At 45.8% G+C, this 8,956-nt stretch overlaps 1 protein-coding gene across 1 annotated transcript in view; it reads left to right on the forward strand.

The window, feature by feature from the left end:
* LOC146821949 (inositol-trisphosphate 3-kinase B-like) overlaps nt 1-8,956 on the forward strand; it is a 339,942-nt gene that overhangs the window by 325,634 nt on the left and 5,352 nt on the right. The window lies entirely within an intron of this gene.

An 8,956-nucleotide genomic window follows, 5' to 3' on the forward strand; every position in this document is an offset into this window, starting at 1 on the left:
AGGCGGTGGCAAGGTATGTCGCTGGTGTACTCTCGTAGTCTGTAGGACAAACGTCTACTGGTTTGCAATTTTCTTGGCAGTACATTGATGACATGGCGATCGTTCGAGCGGTCCAACTGATTACAGGATCATGCAAGGTCAGCCAAGGCATTCCTAAAATCAACCCGAACTGTGGTGCGTCTATCAAATCAAAGTGAATGTCTTCATAGTGGTCCGCACCTATGGCCATGCGAAGGATCGGGGTACGGAATCGTACCATACCTGAAGAAAGCGGCGTTCCGTCCACAGATTTCACCAGTTCTGGGAAGTCCTTCTTTACACATGGGATTCCCATTCTGAGTGCGTATTCCTGGTCGATGTAATTACCTGTGGCTCCTGAGTCCAGCAAAGCGTCCACTTGAACTTTGTCTGAGGCGGAAATCCATAAAGCCACGGCTATATGGAGGTGTGCCACGGCGGATTGTTGTGTGTTAGCTAACACCGACGAGATCATGTTAGGTGACCTGCTCAAGCCAGAGACCTCATCCTGACTTGGGCTCCTCAGTTTTCCGTCGGCTCTTCTCGTCGGGAAGCAGATAGCCCTCGCGGACTAGTGTTTCTGCTGTCTCCTGTGGTTCGGGCTCGGCATTCCCTTATGAAGTGGCCCCCTTTACCGCAATAGAGGCATAGTTTTAATCTCCTCCGTTTGTCTCTCTCTTCCTGGGATAGAGGGCCTCGAATTCCTCCCAACTGCATTGGCTCGGGTCCCTCCAGGGCTTTGGACTGGTCGTCCAGAACTGCTCTCGAACGTAGATAAGGTGCTCTTGTTTCACTCTTGGTCTTGTCCCCTTTGCGTTCCAGCAAGCGATGATCTAACTGCACTGTCAGGTCGATGAGCTCTTCGCAGGTTGGAGGCAGTTGGACTACCTGAGCGAGGACGTCCTTCAGTTCCCCTCTCAACCCCTGGTAAAACAGAGTGATTCTTTTCTCCGGGGGCCATTCCGTTTCGACCACCAATCGATTAAATGATGTGATGTAGGAGAGGAGATCTTGAGATCCTTGCCGTAAGGTGAGCAGTTCGCGGTCCAAGGTCATCATATGATTCTTCCGATCAAACAGTTTCCTTAATTCTTGGCAAAAGCCTTGGAAGTCATGGAGGATCGGATCGTTTCTTTCCATATGAGGAATAGTCCAACTGGCAGCGTTTCCGCCCATGTACGACATCATAAAGGCCGTCTTCGATTCCTCGTCCTGGAACACGGCGGGTTTACAGAGGAAATGAAGTCGACATTGATTCAAAAAGGTGTCGAACTTCTTCGGATCCCCATAAAACCTTTCTGGGGGTGCCAAGGGGATACTAGTGTTTTGCACTATATGTACTGTAGGCACCGTATCAGACGTGGAGGGTGGATGCAGATTTGGGGTAAAAAACCCCCCTCCTGAACTGCCAAGGTTGGGAGCGTGTATAGACGATACAGGAGGGGGCAGAGTAGCGGGTCGGATGTATGAACCCTCCCCCGGGCCTCTACGTGAAATACCCGCTACTTCCCTTCTTAACGAGCTTACTTCTTTATGCAAATCGTAATTCTCTGCTCTGGAGGTCTGTACCTCTACTCTGGAGGTTTGCACCTCCTGCTGCAGAGCCGTCAGACTCTCCAACAAGGAAGCCAATACCGTATTGGTATCCATCGTCCGGGCTGTGCGTCTTTTCGTGGGCTTGACAAACTGTCAGGATTGTCAGGTTGTCAGCAGCACACGGTATTACAGATAACGCCACTAACCTTATTTCCAGGGCTCCAGCAGGGACGATGAATTGTTCCCTGACTCCCTTGAACAGCGCCCCCAACAGAGGAATAGAAAACCCTCCTGCGAGAGACGCTATCTGGGGGATGCAGGGAAGGGGAAACTTAAGGAAGGGGTGCAATCCTATGCTTGTTTCTGGCTGAGCCGAAATGGCGACGGTCCTTGACACCGCAAGGATTCCTGAATAGCCTTTGTTCGTCGAGCGGGGACAGTGATGACGTCTCACTCAGTCCCGGGTCAAGACAAACTGCACAGGAAGGGAAAACAGAACAAATGAAATCGTGGAGATAAAGAACCAACACAAGGGTATTTAGAACGGAGTACAATGGCAGCCGGATAGAAACCACTTCATTCCAAACTCCTCATAAAACAAACTTCGATCCAAAGTCTTGCTGCTAGTATGCGCGTGAATACTAAATGATTCTATCTGGCCCTTTCTAACTCTAGAAAATGAAATAACAGTCTCGAAATATGCACTCTATCACAGCGCACACGGGGAAATACGAACGGGACTTCTCGTTCCTCCTGCACTCAATGTTTGTACACGGAAGGCACGTAAAGCCACAGAACGCTGCCAACACGGGGAAGGAACTCGGAGAAGCAGGGGAAAATGTTACGGAGCAATTCTCCGCGGTACCTGACTCCGGTTTTCGAAGGTTCGCTCACGCTTCCTGTGAGGAGATGGGACTCGGATACTTCTTCCTCGAGGTTCTCTAAGGAGACGGGACACGGCCCGACACTGGACTATATGCGGCAATGCTTCTAGCTGAATTCCGACGGGGAGCACCATCCGCCATTACAATCCTGATATGCTTCTTGTTGTCAAGCACCTTACCCTCCTGGCGGCGGAGCTTATGTATTGCAGGCGTGGAGATGCGCCCCATGGCCTGCTGGGAATCGTAGTCTTTGGGGCACAAACTATGAAAGTGGCGAAAACCTGGCATGGGTGTGTAACGAAGCCTTGTGTTATGGGTGATCGCTACAGTGAGAGGATGAGCTGGGTGCAATATTACAAGTATATAGTATATACATTGTGAATAAAGACACTACAGTAAAAATAAATTTGAAAAAGGCATTTTAATAATGTGATAGTCCTTTTATTAGGAGAGACATGTTTTTTTCTTTTACTTCGCTGCACTTTTGTTAATTATTTTCATGGGTTATGTAATAATAGACCTTGACCAGTTTTGTTCACATGTCTTAAGTAAAGAGCCTAATTCTCAGTCTTTGTCTTAAGGCCATATTCAGAGCATGTTTCAGATGCACATGGTACTTGCCTCTTGCCTGTGCTTGGGGATTTCTAAATATAAGTAAGCCTTAGTGTTGCACTTTGTGCTGTGGACTGAGTTCAGTGCATTCTGGGTTTTCTTACACAACACAACTTGCCCATTAATTTCCATGCCCGTTTTTAATATCCTACTGTTCCCACTTACCAGGCCACGTAGCGATCCAATATTCCTATTTACTAGACACCAGTCTTACCCCCAATATACACACGCTGCAAGTGTCCATCATTTCTAGAGTAAGTGTATGGTGCCATTTGGTATAAAGTTGCAAAATGCTCTTTACTATCTTCAGTAATATCCAGTAGGCATATTTATCAGTTTGTGTAATGTTCGAATTATGTCCCCATCACAGGTTTTCATAGTGCCACAATAGGCACATGGTGCCAGTTTCATAATGTCCGTCATTGGTTTCCATAATGTACCACTATCGCCATGTTGGAAATGTATGTAACACCCACCTTACTATAAGCATACATTTCAACTCTATTGAATATCCCATTATCCGGTCCATCGTACATTAACAGATGAGCTAATGTGCCTTTTTACTAGTGGTCTCCATTCTCTAGTATACACATTTGCCAGTTTTTGCAGCACCTCGGTGTGCTTATTTTGAGATGTTCCTGGTACCCCACTATGCATAATTTAGCAGTTTTCATTTTGCCAGTTTACTAATTTGTATATAGGGATGCACATTGGAAACTGAAAAGTGAGACCTTGGGTGGTAGTAATAGGGAATTATGCACTTACTTGGTTTTGTAAATACTTATTGCTTACAGTGCTATTTTCCGGTTCGCCTTTATTATATGTTCAGTTCTATTTTAGCATGCACATTTCCCTGTTCACAGTATACCCGCGCACGCGCTCAGTTCCAGTTACTTTAATGCTCCAAGATGCCATTGAGTTTAATATTGGTTTCCTTGGCACATATTCCATTTCCATCTGTAATCTAGTAAACACACTTCCAGTTTCTATTTTGCACACATATTCCCACTCTATTGGTTTCCATTTTGACCAACTATTCTCTCAACACGTGTTGCAGTATGCACATTTTCCTCTTTCCAATTATATTCCAGTGTAGCCTTCTCCATGTTGAATGCCCCATTACTGTGATTGATTTAGTTTCATTAGTGCGTCAGTTGCCAAACTGACGGATAAGAGTTCACAGCAGTGTTATGAAGTACTCCAGGAGAAGATGGGCTTGCACCTGAGCTGGCCAGCTGTTCAAACCATAGGGTCATTAGAGACTAGAGTCCAAACTGCAAGCTGAATTCATGCACCAACGTGGGAAGAACTGACTGCATGAGCCTTTGTCCCACCATCTTCAGTCCTCCCACCTCCATCCCCTCCTTTCTAGGAAGGTTGCATCAGCCAAAGCTCCGGGTAATCATTTTACCGCCTTTCTGTAAAGCTTCTCAGTGGTCTGGTCCCAGCCCCTTGAAGCATTGACCAGAAAATGGAGGGACACCTGGTGGCATGAACCGCCACTGGCACTTGGACAAATCATTTCACGACTTTGCTGTGTGGGCAACAAAGTCTTTCCTCCTGACAGCCATGCAGTCTTCCAGTCCTGCTCCAGAATTGCACAGCTTGAGGCGAGCTGGAACTATGATCTTGTCCAGATGTGAAAGCTGAAAGCTTTAATAAGACTGCTTCATGCAAATGGTTTACCAAAGCAATCCTACCCAAATATTCCCAAACTGATGAGAGCTGAATTAAGTCCCTGCAAGGACAAGGGCACCAAGGGGCGTCACGCTGCAGATGCCTCCTCGTTGGACATCCCATGTTTGATCCTAGTCTCATTCCTGCTATGGGCGAGCATATTATCCTCACGCCCGTGCTTCGCGAATATCTTCCGAAGTATTGGAGACATCAGCGGATCTCTAGCTGGGACCGTCGTCCGAGAACATTGCAGAGTGAATGTTGCCTTTATCCAGTGTCCCCTGCCCTTTCTGCAAGCTGCCTCTGCTCCCCTCGAGCCCAGCTCCTCGCCCAACCTTGTCCTGCGAATGATTGTCAATGCATCACCATTTTCTTATTTTACTACAGCCAGAGTTTAATTACTGTCTGAAATAGCTTTATTTTATTACATTAACCCCGATTTCTGATTAGATGGTTACCCCTACTTTATCCCAGCTGCAAGGTTATTTTAGACCGTAAGTAAACTGATGTTTGAACGTTCTATGTCTGGCCACTGTTCTCCATCTCTGGAGCTGGTTTAAAATGTAGTTTGTCTTACATCCTCGTCACCTCCTGCAGATGTTTGGCCTCGAGCTCTGCCAACCAACCAAGCGGGGAGGCGGTGTCTCCGATGAGGACGCTATTCAGCTCTCGGTAGTTTCTGTGTGAGTTGGCTCCGGCTCTGAGAGCACAGGGTCTTTGAACTCTGTGTCTGCCTAGTCATGGTGACCTCATGCTAAACACTGCTTAAAGTTTAATCATGTTCAAATAAGCAAAGATCCAGTGTAAAGCTACAGCAGCTTTCTGAGGCCAAAATTAAACTAGTTTAACTGGAATAAAAGTCTGTTTTCTCTATACTCCCCTACATGCCATCCTGAAAAATGTGAATCCAGTTTCGCTACACATTCTGGAAATCCTTTTTCCGTTCACTTTCTTTGGAAGGCAGTTTTACATTTTGCTTTAGTGCCATGCTCTGCGTCATTGATACATCCTTCCCAACAGAGGTCTAGTGGTAATAGCTACCTTCAGTGTTGCGTTGTGAGCACCAAGCCCCTGTTTTGCAATGTAACACTTTGCCTTGGCCAAGTGGTGTGTTGCGCTGCTGTGGCACTTGCTGGCCCATTGCAGAAATGAGGGATCCACCAAGCACATTTTGTCGCAGTCTTGGAGTCCTCCTGGATCTTATAAGGCACAAAGGTGGCATCCTTGCCTTTATTGGCCAACCAGCAGTGCTTGGGGCGAACACGGAGTGATGATGGCACTGATGGTGAGAAGGTTAACTTATTAACTTATATGTTGGTGACTAAGATTAACTGTCCTTTTTTAAAAAAAATTTTATTTTATTGTTTGTGCAATTTTTACTGCAGGATTACCATGGCATGGTTACAGCTTGAGCATATGCTTCGTTTTCTTTTTTATATTACAACATACATTTGCATTCCTCCTGTTGCATTTATTCAGTGGAGGACTGCTGAGGATTGTGGGGGACCTTACAGTAGTATTTTACCTTCCTGGGACTCAAATGAACACAGCATGTGGGCTGGCAGCAGGATCTGACCATCGTCCCTTATGCGGATGACCGTATTCTTACTGTGCAAGCACTAGCAGGCCGCGGGAATTCCTTATTGAGTACGGTACTCTACACAGTTCGATTTTGGAAAAGGTGCCGGTGTGGACAGCATGGCGTAGTTATATTAGACACGCTCAATGCAACGGTCATGGTATGATTGGAGCTGGTATAAGGAAGTACACAAACACACCTCCAGTTACCAGATGCTACATACACTCCTGTACAGGAATCTCAAACGCGCTCAATCCCTAAATCACACATATATCTACATGTGGAACTGGCATCCCACACGTACACTAATTTATCGAGGTGCGGCGCTTCAGCAGACAAATTATATATATTCATGGGAAACCATATAGAATTCCATCATGCCCATGGCTACCACTTTAGTACCTGATGTTTCTGTGATGCACCCTCACAGTTGTACCAATTGCGCAGTCTTACAGTATCTACCAGGTCCACTGCACGGCGATCTTGGGCTAGAGCTCTGAGTGTCCATAAGGACAATTACCTGAGTAATTGCAATGAAATACACACCAGTTTCATGCACTGCTCACATCCTGCACACACTCACAAGCAGCCACCTGGCAGGCATCTGCAGTCGTGCAGTATTGCGGCTGAAGGATAAGGCGCTCCCTCTTTCGGAAGGAAGCCGTCAACGAAGTCAAACGTTCCAGCACACGCTTCCCTCACTCCAACCCTCCCATCCAGCAGACATCCAAACAAACCTCTCCAGGCTCTGATACTCATCGGGCACAATCAGTGACCTCATCCTTCCTTTCTGGCTAACAGGATACATTGTAGCTCCCAGCTTCTTTAGGGGAAGGGGCTGTGGCTGCCTTGGAAAGGGCCCACAGGTACACTCTAATCCCCTGGAAACACGCCGCTCCTGAAGCTCAGCCCCTGTGCACTCACCATCTTCTCTGATACCAGAGGGGAAGAGATCCCCACAGACTCCATATTTGGTAAACATTTATTCAAGGATTTAATGAGAAATGCTCCCCTAGATGTTTTGTCATTTTCTTGTGTTTGTTGTACAAATGAGGAGTACTTTTTGAGATGCAGTGTGACCGGATGTGGAAGCTGAGCCTCCATTTCTAGGTGCCCCGTGTGGTCGAGCCGCTTAAGGCTTGAGCCAGATGCCTTGTTCTGGCGCAGCTCGAGGTCCTCTTGGACCCTTGAGCCCAACACGAGCCGAGCTTTAATGTGGCTTCTGCCTGCTACCCATGCTCGATCATCTTGCACCAAGAATTAAAAACAAAGCGTAAACCTTTGGTGTTTAAAAGGAGACAGAGTTAGTCATCTAGTGGGCACTGCTGGTAAGTAGGGGGAAACTCACTGGATCCTGGCACCGGCAGATATTTCTGGAACGGATCTGGCCAACTCTGGAAAATATGCTAACATTGTCCTGGTTTCATTTTCCACCATTGGGTCACAGTTCAGCAGTACCCACATGTTGCCTGTATTCCGTTCGGTGCAGCAACCTGCAGGTGGTTCGGGTTTACTTATTTTCACTTCACACTGGGCACAAATGTCTAACTTGGTGAGCCAACAGCCTTTCTTATCCCGGCTTGGAGCAGTCGAACTGAAAACCTAGGTGCCAATCCAATTGAAGGAAACAAAGGCATATTGCTTATTGCTTCACAATCACTTTAGAGAAAGTTTAACGTGAAGGCAGGTTTTTGACTTTGTTCAACCCACCTGTGTTATTTCATACATTGTAAGAATGCAAGATTCATCGGTTTGAGTAATTGCACTACAAGCTTAGTTCGTACCACGTCTTGTTTATATGTCCTGCCTGTGTCCAGCCCCGTTCAGCATAGCTGGCACCCATTTGTAGACAACTGGGTACCACTTGTCACCTTGACGCCATGAGGATATTCGAAGCAGATAATTGCCCTTTGTCTATGGGGTAGCAAAGTTCCTGGGAACTGTGGTCTACAAGACGTCATAAGGCTAATTTGAGCTAGATGTGGTGGTATCTGTTGACTTTTGTTAGCACATCATGGTTACATATCTATGGATGATGTATACTTTTATATTAACCAGGCAGTTCTATTTTATACATTGTCCTTTTATGTTGATGCAAAAATGTAGATGTCTCATTGTATCAAGTTGTTTTAATGTTATTTATTGTATTTGTATTGTTGAATTTTATCGGATCTTTCATGGCTTTGGTCGAAACAAGATATTTGATGATGTAATTGCATTAATAACTGAAATTATGCCTACAAATGTATTTCTCATTTAGTTTTTATAGCGCTACTCACCCCAGTGTGGGATGTCAAAGTGCTTTACATCACAGACAATAAATCCTACAAGTGTGTGACTCAATATACAGGAATGTTACTTGAGACAATTAGGATTATAAAGTATAGGAATCACCTCGCCCCTACTTGTGTACATGTGCTAAGAGTGAACAGCCAGGAGAAACAGTCGCGATACAAAATGAACGCAGTGATTGCCGATGTTTGTACTTGCAAGACTTTGATTCCCAAAGGAGTCGTTCTTTGCAATCTTAGAATAACAGATTGAGGAAAAAACATAAGGATCTAAACCCCTGACTTAGAGTTTGTATGCAGCTCAATGATGCCATTAAATAGATCACTGTTATATTCGAATATGAACTGGAAGTAACAAA

Source organism: Triturus cristatus, chromosome 6, assembly GCF_964204655.1.
Source record: "Triturus cristatus chromosome 6, aTriCri1.1, whole genome shotgun sequence".
Taxonomy (NCBI): domain Eukaryota; kingdom Metazoa; phylum Chordata; class Amphibia; order Caudata; family Salamandridae; genus Triturus; species Triturus cristatus.